Source organism: Tiliqua scincoides, chromosome 3 (assembly GCF_035046505.1).
Source record: "Tiliqua scincoides isolate rTilSci1 chromosome 3, rTilSci1.hap2, whole genome shotgun sequence".
NCBI lineage: Eukaryota > Metazoa > Chordata > Lepidosauria > Squamata > Scincidae > Tiliqua > Tiliqua scincoides.
The window spans coordinates 102938247-102956681 of NC_089823.1; the positions used below are offsets into that span (position 1 = coordinate 102938247).

Below are 18435 nucleotides of genomic sequence, written 5' to 3' on the forward strand. Positions count from 1 at the left end.
GACACTGAACCTAATTCAGAATGCTTACATTCCTATAATTCTCTATCCCCTTCTCCCAGCTGTTTTCCTGGAGCCCCCTCACTTTCAAAAATCAAGGTTATCCTATGGCAGTCTCATTAAAGATTAAGTATAATGTCCGCACAACAATAAAAACATTAAAAATACCTCTCAAAAACAGCAACAGCAAAATTCTTTTAAAAAAATTCTTAGAGGCCCAAATCTTAACCCAATTTCCAGCACTGGCACAGCTGTGCCAATGGGGCATGTGCTGCATCCTGCGATTGGGTGGCATTCAGAGGCTTCCTCAAAGTACGGGAATGTGTGTTCCCTTACCTTGGAGCTGCATTGCCCTTATGTCAGTGCTGGGAAGTGGGTTAGGATTGCACCCTTAAAAACTTAAGAAAGAAATGCCAGGTGAAAAAGAAAGCTTTCCTGCCCTCTCCACAAGGCTAATAGGGAAGGAGTAGTTCTTAACCCAACCAAAATAGCAATCTGTATTTCACTATTCCAAGAATAGCTGTGTTAATCTATGGCAGCAGTGAATAATAAAGGGGAGGGAGCACTTTAAAGATTAATTTATTTATAGAGGAATAAGCATTTGCAGACAACAGTGTATGTAATCAGATCTCATTACAAATAGTCAGGTCAGTGCATTGTTATGTGTGTTTGATGTGCTTACGCTTTTGTGATTAGGCTCCCTATCTAGCTGAAGTGACTAAAACATTTGTATTACTAAGTAATCCTCAAGGCTGCAGTCCTAAACACACCTGAAAGAAAATCCAATTGAATGTAATGGTCCTTACATGTATAGGAGTGTGCTGTAAGTATAGATAAAATTTAACTACCTTTCCATTGTGACAGATTAATCTAGCAATCCTAGGCATGTCTACTTAGAAGTAAATTCAATAAGTTCAATTTGACTTACTCTCAAGTAAGTGTGTATTTATTGTAGCCCAAGAATCCTGTGTAATCTATAAACCTGCATACACCATCACCAGTTGGTCCAGCAACAGATAACATCTTATTTATTTTGTTCTTGTTATTGCTTCTTAAAGCTGCAAAGAAATGTTACCAAAGTTTTCATGAAGTGGTTGCATTAGCTCAGGTTTCTGGTTGCAAAATGTTTTAGAATCATTGTCTTGATTTTAGAAACATCCAAATCAAGAGTGTTTCATGCAATGCTTTTTACAATAACTTTTTGTGTAGTGATCAATATATACTTGTACATTGATTAACAGCCAACCTCCTGTGGGGATTGATGTGCAACATCTGATTGGGCATCCAAACCCATCTGTGCAGGTCCAGGCCAAGATGCCCAGGTGATTATAAACCATCCAGTTGAATGGATTCATGATACCCTCAATCTTAGGTTTTTTAAGATAGTACATAAAGAAGTTTATGTATTAGCTGATCTGTTCTTGCAAGCTGCTGCTGCTTGGTAAAAAGTACACCTGCACTCACTCGATATGTGAGTATAGATGTCCACCTGTATATGTGTGGGATAGGTTCCTGTTGCTGCCACCAATACTGGAAACCACAGATACCAGGGAACCCTACAAGAAGCAATTCAGAAATTTCCCCCATTGTGCAAATGACTTATCTTTGACTGATAGCAGCCCTCCTGTCACTGTCTCCTCTGTGTGCTGCCTGCAAATACTAACAGAAAGTGAGTTGGAAGCTTAGTGCTCACAAGCAGGCATGAACAGGAAGAACTTTGAAGGGCAAGCATTAACAAGCACAAAGAGGAAGCAGTTTAGAGGGCTGCAAACAAAACAAAGATGAGATTAGCGTGATAGGGAATTTGAACCGTGGATATCTGAAACCACAGAAACCGAGTCAACGGATATGAGGAGGTGACTAAATGCTTTTAATGGATGTTTAACCATATTTATATTCTTTGAATAAATCATTATATATTTACAGGCTTGTTTCTGTGTGTGTGAGAAGGAACTGACCCATCCTAGTCCAACCTGGGCAACGGGCCACCCAATCCTAACTTGTGTTGGAACAGGCAGGCCCCGGGCCTGCACTGTATGCAGCGCAAGTTTGGGGCCAGAATTGGTGCAACCTGAGGAAAGGGGAAAACTTTCCCTTTACACCATGTCACGCTGCACTGGCCCCAATGGGTCTACTCAGATCTGCGCCACCTCAAGAAGTGGTGCAAATCCAAGCAGAATGGAGCGAACAGAGGCTGCTCCATGCTCCCCAGGAACAGGGTCAAGATCCAGCATAACTGCCAGATCCTGGCCCCACCTCCCACTCCCTGCCTGCCTGTCCCCAGGAACGCCCACCACCCACCCTCCTCCTGCTCCAAAACACCTCTTCCCCACCCTCCCCACACACCCCGACCCCTGCATCGGCTGAGTTCGGCCAATACAAGCTTACCTGCTGGGACTGGATCCGGCATGGGGACACCAACGCAACTCCTTGCACTGGCCTCCCTGTCTCTAAAGGCCTACCCAACTCTAACATAAGGTATGTTTGTGACACCCCCAGGTTGGCACAAGTGACTTGTGCCAGCCTAACCCAGGTGTTAGGATTGCACCCTTAGTCATGCTACCCAGGATAGTCTGGAATAGTATGGGGCACCCTGGCCCCATACTAAAGAGCCTGGAATTTGGGGCATCCAAAGTATATAAGGTCCGGGTAGTTAGCCTTTAGCTCACTAGCTTTCCCTTCTTTCCCTTAGCTGGAGAACTGGCTGTTAAAAGGGGTGGTGGCATCTACCATAGAGCATGTTTGTGGTGAGAACACATACCTCTGTCTTACAATGAGTTGTTAAGTCTGTGGGATAAAAAATGAGTGAACCACATGAGGCAGGAATGAGTAAACAACAACAGAGAGTAAGGGAGAAAGGGCCACTGCTAAGCACCTGGAGCTATGCCTGTTTGGCTCTCTGCCACTCTTCCTCCACAACTTATTTGGAAGGATGTTTCTTTGATTTCAATGGTATATACTTCCAAGAACATTTATCAGCGGGAGTTCTGTTCCACCCCCACAGATATGGAAACCACAAATACAGGGGGTGTTTGTATGGATAGCACCCTCTCAACCATTACATTACCTTTGTTTTATTGTAGGAGCGCTTGCAGCACAAGTACTTATTGTTTGTCTTGCTTCATGGAAGAGCCAAACATGCAGGCAGCTAACTTGCATGCTACAGAGAGACTAGCAGGAAGTAAGAACTTCTGATAAAATGAAAAAATAAAAAAAACTACTAACAATTATAAAGGTAGCATAAAACCAAACTAAGTATCACAACTGAAAAGCAGCAGCTAAATAACTACTGCCACTGCTGAATGTCACACCCTTCCAAATGCTGGATGGAAAAGCCAGATTTTAATGTATCTCTTGAAGGAGTGTAGAGGAGGGAACAGCTGGGGCTTCACAGAGAGGAGATTGCACAAGGTTAGTGCCACCAATAAGAAATTCCTGCTCCTACTGGATGCTGGCCATGCCTCAGAAAGCAAAGGCAGCTGAAGCAAGTCCTGAGATGATGGCCAGAGTTGAACAATCACATTTTGTATTTAAAAAATTCTTTGTTTACTTACATAGTACGATATTTTAACATCCCCCTTTTTAGCCCTGAAGAAACTGATTTTTCCCTCCCTCCCCAATATTGTAGTGACACTTCTTCACCCCCGATTCTCTCTTTTTTCTTTAACGGTGCCCAAATCTTATTATAAGTGGAACCTAATGAATGATTATATACACACACATACAAAATTTGCTCTTCACTATAATAATAAAGCATTTTGTTAAAGGAATTTCATGTTTTGAAAACCTTGGTCATTAACTCAAGTGAAATGAATGGGGACAGTTAAAGGAGCAGATTAGGAACTAACAGTACAGTCTTATGCATGCCTACTTAGAAGTATGATAAATCCCACTGTATCCAATAGGATTTACTCCCTGGAAAGTGAGTTTAGGGTTGCAGTTTAAGCTGGAATTAACAAAATATGGTTCAGTAATGATGAACATATTTAGAATATATGAAGGCTCAAATCTGATCACCAGTACCACCTGTAAGGAGATATACTAGAACCACTATTTAATATTTATTTAGCACCACCTTAGTTAGATATGCAAGATATAAAAGCCAGACAGCTGTATGAGATGCAATGAAGGCTTTGCAAACAGTCATAGAGTTTGTTGGATAATGGGAAAAAAATGGAGAATACAAACCTTATGGTGCAGAAAAGGATCTGTTAAAGAAGTAGGTCTTTTATATAAATTATATTTATTTCTTAATATGTAAAAAACAGAAAAGCTAAAGCATAACAGATGTAAAAGATAATATTTTTTAAAAACCCAAAAACTAAACAAGAATGAAAAAATAAAGCAAGTGCGAAGAAGCATATCCTAATTATTCGTAACCTATCTAATCTTCAAAATTGTATATGTGTAAAAAAGTAATATATCACAGACTGGTTGTCAATACAATCTTGAATAGTATTCTTATCAAATTAACCAAACTTCCTCTTAATCTCATCCAGATATTTAAAATCTAACTCAATTTTCCCTATTCATCAAATCCACAAATCTGCATCCTTTTTTTTTCCTTTTGCAGAAAATCAATGAGTGGTCTCCAATTGTTCATAAAGGTAGTAACAGACTTCACTTTAACCCAATTTTGCCCGGCCCACAGGTGTACACATTTGGTCGCTGTTGCATATATGCAGCATTGGGCAGAAATGGCTTAAAGTAGTAGGTCTTGATAAGGGATTTGAAAAGAGATGAGATTATGTATCCATCGTCACCTCTTAGCATGGATACATGCTACGTCTAGAACAGCTAGAAAAGCTGTTCTAGACATAGGATAATCATAGGAGGTACGGAAATATGAGTGGGAAGACTTAAAAAGGCAAATAGTGGGTGAGCTTGTGCAGAACAGAAGTAGTGATCATGGGAAATAAAGAAGAAGACAGAATGGACATATTCCACAATATAGCCTAGCAACTTTCTAGCTTATGAGTCCTTTCAGGACAGGGAATCCTCACTCCCTATAATTCTTTTACTACATAAACCACTTTTTGAGCTTTATTTTTTGCGCTGAAAAGCACTATGTAGTCGCGCATCAGCATCTACGTGGGTTCTGTTCCTGGAACCCCCACGGGTGCTGAAACCCGTGGATAAACAAATCCGCGGGTCCAGGCATGCCAAACATGATTGGAGCTGTGCTCCAGTTGCATCCGGAGGGTGTTATGAGGCCTGGGGAAGCTGTGCACAGCCTCCCTGGGCTTCAGAAGGCCTTCTAAGGACTCCAGAAGGCCTTAGAAAGGCACTTCCAGTTTTTTGGAAGTTCCTCCAGTCATGGTTGGAAGGTGCAAATCAGGCCTCAACATGGATCAGGGGACCCGTGTTGAGTCAATTCTTCAAAATCTGCAAGTGATAAAGTCTAACCTGTATAAATATTTGTAATAACGTACCGTTGCCCATCTTTTGTTGTTGTTGTTGTTGGCAACCTTCAGTCTCAAAAGACTATGGTATCGCGCTCTGGATGGTGGTTCTGGCACAGCGTCTAGTGTGGCTGAAAAGGCCAATTCGGGAGTGACAATCCCTTCCTCACTGGGAGCAAGCGTAGTGTGTCCCTGGTCTGTCTCCCTGGCTGTGGGCCTTCCTTCTTTGCCTCTTTGCCTCAGTCTGTTGGCCAAGTGTTTCTTCAAACTGGGAAAGGCCATGCTGCACAACGTTGCCCATCAGGGACTTGATAAACCTCCTATTTTTGCTGCCTGCCATATATTACCAAAATAGTGAGATTGTCAAACACCTGGGAGACCACATACTTGACTTGTGGGCTGCATTTGATTTGTCACAAACTATACAGAACTGTGATGGGGCATGTAAGTGGATAGCTTTAAAAATACAGCTACTGGGTGCTTGAAACTAGTGCAGAGCATAATGGCAATTTAAAGAGGGGGTGACATTATCATTTTAATGAGGGAGAAGATCTCAGCCATGTATAGACCAAAGTTGGGTATTCCAAGCCTTCTAAATTGCGATTGTCTACACTGCTGGATGAACAACCCATTGTTAGCTTGCTCCTAGTTATGAACAAATTTGAGCAACTGGATGTATTGGGTGGAAACCAGTCAGTTCCACCATATAAAAATAACTGGTTCACACATGGTTATGAGGCTTCAACAAACTATAATAACCACACAACAGGCATAAATCCAGCAGGAGGAATCATTCTAATTATTGTTGGAATTGGTGCAACTCCGTATGCTCTCAAGGGGTGGCAGGAGACTGTCCTAAAAAGGGTTAAGCCATAGCCCAGTGTCCTTTGCAGTTTACCTGTCCACCTTGGATGACCTATGTGGGAGGGGCGTGATCTAGACCCTATATAACTCCTGAGCACGCCCTCCTCCCTCCCTCTTACCTCTTCCTCACCACAACTGAGGAGACAAGATGGCATGCAGCAGGGATCTGCTGGCGCCACCATCTTGACCACATGGCACATGCAGGACGAGGCAGCTATAGGGCCTTGTTATCTTTACGTCAGAGTACCTCTGATTCCTAAATCAGATGCTGTAACCGTACCACCATTGAATCGTGAGTAAATGAATCTATTCTTGCAACTTCAACCAGCCAATGTTGTTTGTGTGTTTCTTGACTAGCAGTCAGCCGGGTGTGGGAGGCTCCCTGGGGTTGATTCCCAGCTAAGGGGGGTTCTGCTGCTGAAGCGACTCTGCTCCCCCCCAACAGAGGAAATCTGGTTTAAGAGATTCCTCCAACAATTATTGCACCTCAAAGGTAGGAAATCTACACCTGTCTGTCATGCATCTGTTACTGACCTATGAACTCTGTCAGGAAAAATGATGGCAACCCTACCTGAAAAATATTCACCTGCAATTTTGAAAGTGCAGTCTTAGGATAAGTTAAAGTACCTGAGCCACATAATCACACATAATTTTTAGTACACAAGTCATACTTTGTCACACAGTGGAGACAAAGTGAAGAAAAGAAGGGAAAAGTACATGCCCCTAGTCATCAGAGAAAGTAAGTTTCCTTTTAACTCCACTGCCAGCTTCTATTATCTTAGCAGAGTACTGCAGTTTCTGAGGAGTCTCTGTTCCGGATAGCTGAGTTCTCTCCATCATTGATGATTGACCATCCAAAAGCAGATCTGGCTTAAAGACATCTTGAGTGTCCACTGGTGATATAATACAAGGTACAATTATTTAAAGAATGCATAGTAAGTGAAATCACACTTAGAAAAAATACTTTCTTTAGACTCACTTCTTAAAGTCTCAACTATTTGTTTCTCAATACAACAGATAGTAAAATATACTACAAATAGTTGATGCAGCCCATACGCTATCCACTCTTGTGAAGAGCACTTTACTCCTGTTTCACTAGTGAGGCACTGTCTTATATTATCCAAAGCATACCTGGGAAGATATCACAAGAGTGACATTGTTCTAATTAACTGAAACCACATCACTCTACCACTCAGTAGTAGTCACAGCAGCATGCTGCTACAAGCAACAAGCCAGCTGTACTTACTGCTGATAAATTTATTCATCACTATTGTGATGTATTACTTGAAACATAATTCCTTTCCCTTCTATCCCTCTTGTTAAGATCTTACATACTGAATATGCTCGTAAGCATCTGTTTCAATCCCAGGATATTTAAAAAAGAAAACAGAATCAGATCCTAATATCTGAGTGACTTGAAACCAAATGTCAAATTGTAAGAATGCCGGAAGGAATATTCGAGAGAACACACTTGAGTCCAACTTTGTGAAAATATTAATGACTCAAATGGCCTGACTGCAAACCATTCTTAGACTGCAAAATGTGCTGATGTACTATGCTGTGTAAGCATGCATAAAAACAATATGCTGTGCTTTTATGTATTTTTTTTTTATTTGCAGTTTTATATACCGCCTTCCTCAGGATAACAAAACCTGGTACCCAAAGATGATACAAATTTTGTGATCTTATTCAGTCTTAACAGCGAAACTTGTTACAATTCTCAGGATGTGACTCCAAATGCTTAAGGTAGCTAACAATCCAATCACAAACTGTCTCACCACTCACCTTTACCTACAAGTGTATATGCAGTGCTGATTGTTCAAATAATGTTTTTATAGGTTTTAATAGAACATTGACATTACCTGGAGTGTTGCATGAATCAATCATTTCGTTATGGGTTGGCATTTTAATTATCTTTCTCATATTCTCTTTTGCCTTTTTCTCTTCCTGGTTCAAATATACATGGGTGGGGGTGAGAAATAAGGAGTATAAGAAATTTTGGCTTGGTCAAGTTGAGAACACACACGCACACACAACACACACATGCACACACAATTTGTAATGTGCTTCACAGCTCATTGCAATTTTAAAATGTAGAGCTAGTGTTAGGGCCCACATACAGTTCCCTGTTGCTCAATATTAATCTCTGATTCACATATGGCACATTGTAGTTCCATACAATCTGGCTAATCCCCTCAGGTTATCAGAGAAGGCCCTTTTATGAGTGTTGCCACTCAGGAAGGTACAAGGGTCAGGGGTGAGAAATGGGGCCTTCTCAGTGGTGGCACCAAATTTATGGAATTCCCTTCTTTTTGATTTATGAACTGCTCCCTCTTCGGAGACTTTCTGGTGAGGCCTGAAGACATTTCTTTTCAGACAATCCTTCTGAGTTCTTTTACCTTTTTAACGACATCTGGCTTTTACAGGCTTGGGGTTTTTTATAAGTTGGTTTTACAACCTACCATGCCCACGCTGATGAGGTAGTGGCCCCTTAGACCAAGTGAGCCATGATGGATCCTTTCCCAAAGCCCGGTAAGAGGCTTCAATGGCTGTTTGTATGTTTTATTATATTAATGTTCTATTGCTGTTTATAATATTCTTAACTGTTATGGGTTTTAATGTATGATTTGTGTTTTTAATTGTTTTTATGCTCTTGTATTTTTTGTATTTTTACATTGATTTTTTGTAAGCTGTCTTGGGTCCCTTTGGAGAGAAAGGTGGGGTAAAAATACTGTAAGTAAGTAAGTAAATAAATAAATAAATAATGAACATAGCTCAAGGTTTTGTGGGAAATGTTAGTGTGCAGCAGGACACTATATATATGAGAAACTGTAGGAGCCCTTCTTTTCCTGTACTATCTGAAGGACAGATGTCTGGTCTCTCTTGACCTGTCTCATTTTATATGAGAAAAGTGGAGATTAAGAACTTATTTATTTTTACAGTAGTTGTACACCACATTTCAGTGTTTCATTTATATGTGATCCTTATATTTACATTGATCTTGCATTCAAAGCGAAGTAAAAAAGATGTGTTTTCATTTCATCAGTTTGACTAAAATTAAATTAAATGGATAAAATACCAATTGTACTTTGAAAGGCATAATTTCCACATGATGGATAAGAACATAAGAACAGCCCCACTGGATCAGGCCATAGGCCCATCTAGTCCAGCTTCCTGTATCTCACAGCGGCCCACCAAATGCCCCAGGGAGCACACCAGATAACAAGAGACCTCATCCTGGTGTCCTCCCTTGCATCTGGCATTCTGACATAACCCATTTCTAAAATCAGGAGGTTGTGCACACACATCATGGCTTGTACCCCTTAATGGATTTTTCCTCCAGAAACTTGTCCAATCCCCTTTTAAAGGCGTCTAGGCTGGACGCCAGCACCTCATCCTGTGGCAAGGAGTTCCACAGACTGACCACACGCTGAGTAAAGAAATATTTTCTTTTGTCTGTCCTAACCCGCCCAACACTCAATTTTAGTGGATGTCCCCTGGTTCTGGTATTATGTGAGATTGTAAAGAGCATCTCCCTATCCACTCTGTCCATCCCCTGCATAATTTTGTATGTCTCAATCATGTCCTCCCTCAAGCGTCTCTTTTCTAGGCTGAAGAGGCCCAAACGCTGTAGCCTTTCCTCATGAGGAAGGTGCCCCAGCCCTGTAATCATCTTAGTCGCTCTCTTTTGCACCTTTTCCATTTCCACTATGTCTTTTTTGAGATGCGGCGACCAGAACTGGACACAATACTCCAGGTGTGGCCTTACCATAGATTTGTACAACGGCATTATAATACTAGCTGTTTTGTTCTCAATATCCTTCCTAATGATCCCAAGCATAGAATTGGCCTTCTTCACTGCCGCCGCACATTGGGTCGACACTTTCATCGACCTGTCCACCACCACACCAAGATCTCTCTCCTGATCTGTCACAGACAGCTCAGAACCCATCAGCCTGTATCTAAAGGTATGATTTTTTGCCCCAATGTGCATGACTTTACACTTACACATTGAAGCGCATCTGCCATTTTGCTGCCCTAACTGCCAGTCTGGAGAGATCCTTCTGGAGCTCCTCAGAATCACTTCTGGTCTTTACCACTCGGAAAAGTTTGGTGTTGTCTGCAAACATAGCCACTTCACTGCTCAACCCTGTCTCCAGGTCATTTATGAAGAGGTTGAAAAGCACCGGTCCCAGGACAGATCCTTGGGGCACACCGCTTTTCACCTCTCTCCATTGTGAAAATTGCCCATTGAAACCCACTCTCTGCTTCCTGGCCTCCAACCAGTTCTCAATCCACGAGAGGACCTGTCCTCTAATTCCCTGACTGTGCAGTTTTTTCAGTAGCCTTTGGTGAGGGACCGGTCTTTGGGAGGGATCTTCCATCCCAAAGAACTGTGGGAGTTGCTTGTACTGTACATGTTTGGGAACAATGCAGAAGAAAAGATTTTTATCTTTGTGATGACATTGAGTGGGGTCCCAAAATTTGCCAGAACCAAAATCCCATCCATGGATTTCTCTTAGTATGGGGAACCACTTCCCTATGCATCAGAAAAATATCCTTTGTATTTGATTTTATTACTTTTGGCAATAAAGGTTTTGTGCCAATAAAGGTTCCATACATACATACTTTTGGCAATGACTTTCAGAAAAGATTTTTGATGGTAGTGCCGTAAACTATTTATTTTCTTACCTGTCTCCAAAGTTCATCCAGACTGTCTGCATTCTCCTGACTTTTTTCATCCAAACAAGGCCATGATGTGAACTTCTTTGTTGGGTGCACAAATAAATATAAGCATTCTTCGTAATCAGATTTTTCCATCATTTTGATTGAAACACCAATACTCTTCAGAAGGTGCAGGCCTTCACGTTCTTTATCTTTTGTAAAGTAATATGGCCTTGAAGCTTTTATTTCCATGGATATTCCATTTGTTGATTTCAAGAAAGATTGTATCTCAGCACAGCATTGATGGCAAGGAGTATATGAAATAAACAATTTCATTATATATTTTTCATCCATTTGATTTTTTGGGATACATTCTTTGATTGCATTCAAAATTAAAACTTCAGCATGTGTTTTACCAGGTTCATTGTAGCCATAGCCCCATATTTGCCAAAGAGGTTTGTTTTCCGGTTTTAAACTAAACAATACTAATGTCTTTTTGAGTGTGACTGTATTATTAAAGTTTTCTTCAAAGTCCTCTTCAGGTAGCAAACTCCGGAGAAAGAAGGGCATCTCCTTTGATTGTACTAAGCCAACAGCTTGGATTTACTGTTAAAATAAAAAGAGAATATAATATTGTGATGAACTATGTGCTACTGTGCTTAAAGACTGGGTTGCATCCAAAGGAGGTTATTCATGACCAAGCATGATCGAAATTGATCGATGAAGTTAGTCACAACGAACTCAAGTCCATTAATTCTGCAATTTTCAGACTTTTTCATCTCATGGCACACTGACATGAAATAAAATTGTTAATTCAAACCATCGGTTTTTGACAATGGGCAGCCTAATCCTGAGCTGCCTGGGGCGTCCAGCCTCGGTGGCACTGAGAATGGCTACCGCCGGATCCTGTGCACCCTGGGCTACTGCAGGTGGCACCTCGGGAGAAGGGGACTTTTGTCCCCTTTTCCCAGGTAAGGTAAGCAGCCCCGCAATGGGGCTACTCACTTTACCGCTGATCTTTCGCAGACCATCTGTGACACACCAGTGTGTCATGGCACAGTGGTTGAAAATGGCTGCATTAATTTTGGTCGGCAGTAAAGTAAAGGCGTTTGTGTAGGGCACCGAGCCCTACATGAATGCCTTGGATCCAGTGGAGTGGAGTTCCACAGACCCACCTCCCTCCCCCAGCACACCTCCTCCCTGCCCCCCTCCCCACCCCTGCCTCCCCGTCACACCTACCCCCCGCTCTCTCTCTGCCCCCTGCCGGCCTCCCCCCTCCCCAGAATGCCTTCTCCCCACCCCCTCCCCATCCCCACTTACTGTACCGTGGCTCAGCGGTCCGTGAGACCACTGAGCTGCGGAGGCTGGGCGCCTGTCCTGCTCTAGTCCCGCGCTAGCCCAGCACCGACTGGCGCTGGGCTAGCACGGGCAGTAGCCTGGCGGTGAGGCTCAAAAATGTGCCTTTTGACACGTTTGCGACAGTGCACAGCAGCACCAAGCCCAGGATTGGGCTCTGACAAGGCACACCACACTAACAACAGGGTCTTGCACAAATGATCTTCCCCCAAACTCCTGCGGTACACCTTCAGGACCATCTGTGACACACCAGTGTGCCATGGTACAGTGTTTGAAAATGGCTGCATTAATTAATGAGACAAAGCCATCACTCATTTTTATACAACTCATTGTAAAAACATTAAAAAGTTGCCTACAAAATGGAAATAATATGATATAAATATCTATTTGAACATTTGTTTTTACTTGTTCAAATTGTATTTGTTTTGCTCTTCAGCTCCTAAATAGGGGAACAAATGTTGAGGAACACTGCTCTAAGCATTGAAGAATGTGTCCCTGCTTCCCTGAGTCTGGCACTCAGTTGCATTTTTAGATAGTGGCTGTTGGTTATTCCCCTCTGTGTGAACCACCTTCAGTCTTCACTGCTTGCTTCTCAAGCTGTTAAGCAATTCTTCGCTTCTTAGTTGCTGGGAATCCCAATATACTTAAGAGAATGGGAATTGATGTAGCTGGTACTGTGATGGCTGTCATCAGTAAAATGGCAATAATCCCAAATGACTCACAGCCCAATCCTGAGCTGCCCGCAGCACCCAGGCTTGGCGGCTCCGTGGAGGGCTGCCGCCAGATCCTGTACCTCCCGTGCGACCGTGGGATGCACCTCAGGAGAAGGGGGCATTCATCCCTTCCCCCAAGTAAGGGAAGCAGCCACGCAATGGGGCTACTCTCTTTAGCACCGATCAAAAGGTCGGCGCTAAAGTAAAGGCGCTCATGTAAGGCACGCAGCCCTGCACGAGCGCCCTGGATCCTGCGGATCCGCCTCTCTCCTCTCCCAGCTCCTGCTACCAGTTCCCAGCTCCGCAGATCTGCCTCTCTCCCTCCCCCCTGACACACCTCCCGCCGGCCCCCTGGCATGCCTCCCCCCTCCCCAGAACGCCTCCCCCACGCTCCGCCACGCCCCCGCCTCCCATTCCACAGACCGGTGGTCTGGGAGACCGCTGAGCCGCGGAACCCAGGTGATCACCACACGCTAGCCCAACTTCAGCCAGCACTGGGCTAGCTCTGGCGGAAGCCTGGCAGTGCCTTATGGCACGTGCCGCAGACCACAGGATTGGGCTCTGAATTCCTAGGTTTCTCCTCTTATCATCCTTTTTTTTTTAAAGTGATTGTCAAAATTCTTTAAACTGTCATTACAATTGCTGTTCAGGTGTATGAACTGACTGCAACATTATAGGGCAGAGGAGTGATTGTTGACATTGGTGATTGTATGTTGTACCACCTTTCCAGGCTAGCAACTCTTAGCCATCATCTCCAGCAATTACTCTGGGAAAACATAGTGAAATTAATACATTTTGGTACTCTGGGGTGGTATTGGTGGTAGTGGGGTGGGGAGCAGAAACGTGTCAATTTTACAAATGATTGTCAAAAAAATTCTGCATGCCAATACTGATGCACGCACACAGCCTTTTGAAAAAGAAAAAAAGGAGGAGATGGGGAGGGCTATGCTTTCCTCTATGCATGAAAATAGTGTGCAGTCACTTTTGAACAGGACTACTACTTGTGCAGTGTTAGCAGTAACAACGAAAAGGGCTTTTTTGTTGCATGGAAGCACCATATTTATAAATAAAATGGCTGATTGGTAGCATATAGACTGAATTTGATGCCTATACAAGATCTGTTTTGCCTGTCCCTTTTGTGAGTACAGTATTGACAGTCACCCTGGGGCACAACTGTAAGAGAAAATCATATGCATTATGTAGACCAATCTCTTCATTGTGACAAACACATTCTTCAGAATAGTTTTGATGCCTGAGCAGGGAAGGAGACATTTTGTCAGAGCCACATAAATAAGGAAAGCTCAGCCACAGGCTCCATCTAGTCTGTTTCCCATACTGGTTACTAACCAGGCACATGTTCCCAAAAATTCTACAGCAGAACATGAATGCAGCAGCCTTTTCCTAAGGTCTTCTTCTCTGCTATTGTGAGGAATAGAGGTATGCCGCCATATCTGTGCGGGATCCATTTCATTGATCCCCACAGATACAGAAACTGCAAATATGGGGATGCCTATATTAATTATGGCTCCGCTCCCCCCATGCATTAACAGCATTAAAAAACTTACTTGCAGAAGTGTGTGTGTCTTCCTTCCTTCCTTGCTGTAGGTAGTTAAGTAGGTACTTACAGTATGATGTAATTGGGCCTGTTGCAGCTTGAATACTTGATTAAACCAGCTCTGACGCTAAACAGGAAGCCGCAGTTAACTGCTTCCGTTCAGTGTCGGAGCTAGTTTATGCAAGTATTCAAGTTGCAGGGAGTGTGTTTTCATCACACTTTTAAGCTTAACTGCTCACAGTGAGCTGTTAAAGGAAGATACATTCACTTCCCCCGTATAAGTTTTTAAACACTACTAATGCTCACATGCCCGCCCCTCAACTGTGGATATGGGGTCTGTAGAAACAGGGGAAGCCCTGTACCCAAGAAATTCTGTATGTACTGTATGCAACCACCAGGTTTTAGAGATAGCTTATCTCAACATACCAGATGCAAAGCAGTGTAACTGGATACAAGTAGCTTGTGTGATGTCAGAAGCATCTGGCCACTGTGAGATACAGGAAGCTGAAGTAGATGGGCCCTTGGTCTGATCCAGCAGGGCTTTATTTATGTTTTTAAATTCCACACAGCTGTAATGACTAATATCCATTGATACTTGTCTGGTTTTATTTCAAAACCATCTAAACATGTGTCCATCCCTGTAAGGGATGTGTCTTTCCCTGTAAGGAGTCTACACAGCTGGGGGACCCTTTTGGTAGCTGAGTGGTGTCGCAACTACATCATAACACCACCTCTGGATGTTCAGCAGTGATATCACGTATCATCATTGAATTTCCAGTTTGCCAAGCTCCAAATTGTACAGAGCTTGGCTTTGAACTGTGTGGCCACTGATTGTGCAGCTTAACAGGAACACTGCGCATAACCACATATTGCAGCAAATTCTGTAAACTTGTGCATACTGTGAAGAAGTACTTTTATTTTTCTGTCCTCTGACTATTCTGCCAATCAATTTCATTGAATGATTGCAAATTTTAGTGATGTTGGAGAAGGAGAAAAACTTGTTTCTTCATTATTTGCATAAAAGTCTAAACCCTTTATCCTTTCCTTCCTCCCTGTACTAGAATTGTTTTTCTAGAAGCCGAAACTATGTAAATAGTGGCCACAGAGGTATAATAGAACAAGATTTTACAGTTAGTTAAGCTGAATACACACTACGGTAGTTAAAGAACATCTTCTGAAATGCCTGCGTGAATGTTCTGACAAGCTGCTGTGTAATAACTCCTCTAAAGCAGCGATCTCATTCTTTTTCATCTCACAACACACTGCCTAGGTGATAAAATTGTCAAGGCACACCATCAGTTTTTTGACAAGGCACACCTAGGTATCAGTATGGTGCTCACATCCCCCAGTGGCTCTACACCAATGTTGTGAGCCACAGTGGTTGAAAATAGCTGATCTAAAGAAATAAGACATGATTAAAGACAATCAAATCACATTCCCAAACTATTCTAAGTCATGATATTTACATAGTACTGTAGAAACACCATCAAATAAAAGCTTACCTTGAAGCTTACCTTACTCGTAATTCAGCATTATACATTTTGATGGAACTTGAGAAGTTATGCAACGTTTAGCTTTCGGTTTCTAATTTTGTTTTGTGTATGAAAACTAGAACTGTATCAACCATCTCCACCTAGTGGCAAATGTAGTGTAGTTACAAAGACATTTTTATTCAGAGAGTAGAAAACGTCCTGTTTCAGACAGATTGTGTGATTCACTGATCCAACTTTCACAGGGAATTTTTTTCTTTTGTTTTTCAGCTCTGTTTTCTAACCAAGAAAGCAAGGTTCCTCTGAGCTGGAACCCTTTACAAAAAATTTTTGGCTCTGATCCCTGCTACTGAAGAGAGAGGTTATCCATGAATTGATTGGCAGCATCTGCCAATTGTTCATGGTCACCAAGGGCAACCAACCCTGTTTTGAACTAGGAAGGGAAGCCATTGGTTATCCTGCAAGATAATCAATCCATACAATTCATTGTAACTGAATGGCAAGCCCACTCTTTAAGGTTTGGGGACTGCAGCAAGACTCAGGGCTCAATCCTATCCAACTTTTCAGCACTGTTGTAGCTGTGCCAAATGGGTGTGTGCTGCATCCTGTGGTGGTGGGGGGAGGTCAGTCAAGGAGTCCTCCTCAAGGTAAAGGAATGTTTGATCTCTTACTTCAGGGCTGAATTGTGGCTGCATCAGTGCTGGAAAGTTGGATAGGATTTGGACCCTGAGGCTGTTTTCAGTGTGGAATGGCTGGAGCATGGGTGAAGAGAGGAAAGTGGGGGAGGGAACTGCACATTTCACATGTTTGGGCATTTTAATAGAACTGAAACAAAGTAAACTGAGCTGGGGAGTGAAACAAAAAGCCCTGCACCCTCTCCAACAAAAAACAAAACATCAGCTGTGCCAGAAACATGAGGGAACCCCCTCCTGCCTCTCCATCAGACACCTCCCATTACCTTTGACACCCAGTAAAGGTTGAACTAAAATTGTTAACTTTGAAAGTTGGACAGGCAAAGGGGGTGGGAAGGAAACCCCAGCAAATTTATTAGCAAAGATTGCAAGTAGCCTGAAAGACCCTTTGTTGAAATTGCTCCTTCACTGCAAGCAGCCTCTTCAGCTGCCAGCTCCAGAATGGCCATTGTGAGCCGCAAGCCTGTAATCTCTTGTGCACCAATCAGGTGCTTCCACCAACCTCAGGTCTTGCTTGGGGGAAAGGGGAGGGGGACCAGGCAGGGAACAGCCACCACTGACTGTGGACACCAGTGTAACTACAGTATTTAGTAGTGGTCCCCCCTCAGTCATTGTGGGGGCCAGATACATAGCTTCTGTGGGCTGTGCCCAGCCCACAGGCCCAGTGTTTGATGTCCCTGTTGAAGACATTTGGTGAGAAGAGGCTGCTTAGTCGACTCTCACCAGAACTGTGTGATCTGTCCTAATAAAGCTGCAGCTTGCTGGTAATTTGAGTCTGAGGTTATTTCCTTCTCACCAAGACAGGAATGCTCCAGTTGCTTCTTACAGAACATGAGAACAGCCCCACTGGATCAGGCCATAGGCCCATCTAGTCCAGCTTCCTGTATCTCACAGCGGCCCACCAAATGCCCCAGGGAGCACACCAGATAACAAGAGACCTCATCCTGGTGCCATCCCTTGCATCTGGCATTCTGACATAGCCCATTTCTAAAATCAGGAGGTTGCACATACACATCATGGCTTGTAACCCACCATGGATTTTTCCTCCAGAAATTTGTCCAATCCCCTTTTAAAGGCATCCAGGCCAGATGCCATCACCACATCCTGCAGCAAGGAGTTCCACAGACTGACCACACGCTGAGTAAAGAAATATTTTCTTTTGTCTATCCTAACTCTCCCACACTCAATTTTAGTGGATGTCCCCTGGTTCTGGTGTTATGTGAGAGTGTAAAGAGCATCTCTCTATCCACTCTGTCTATCCCCTATTGAACCCATTAGCCTATATGCAAAGTTTTGATTTTTTGCCCCAATGTGCATGACTTACTTACTTACTTACTTACTGCATGCGCATGACCCTCACTTACTTCAGAAACGCATCTGCCATTTTGCTGCCCATTCTGCTACATAGTTTGGAGAGATCCTTCTGGAGCTCCTCACAATCACTTCTGGTCTTCACCACTCAGAAAAGTTTGGTGTCATCTGCAAACTTGTCCACCTCACTGCTCACCCCTGTCTTCAGGTCATTTATGAAGAGATTGAAGAGCACCAGTCCCAGGACAGATCCTTGGGGCACACCGCTTTTCACCTCTCTGCATTGTGAAAATTGTCCATTGACACCCACTCTCTGTTTCCTGGTCTTCAACCAGTTCTCAATCTGTGAGAGGACCTGCCCCCTAATTCCCTGACTGTGAAGTGAAGACC

At 43.1% G+C, this 18435-nt stretch overlaps 1 long non-coding RNA gene across 1 annotated transcript; it reads right to left on the bottom strand.

Moving 5' to 3' along the window:
- Window positions 1-4284: 4284 nt before the first annotated feature.
- Window positions 4285-16127, bottom strand: LOC136644880 (uncharacterized). The gene is made up of 4 exons (XR_010794113.1): window positions 16067-16127; window positions 10956-11534; window positions 8126-8210; window positions 4285-7156 (listed from the first exon to the last, which is right to left on the bottom strand). It is a non-coding gene; the product is annotated as an uncharacterized lncRNA (long non-coding RNA).
- Window positions 16128-18435: the final 2308 nt, after the last annotated feature.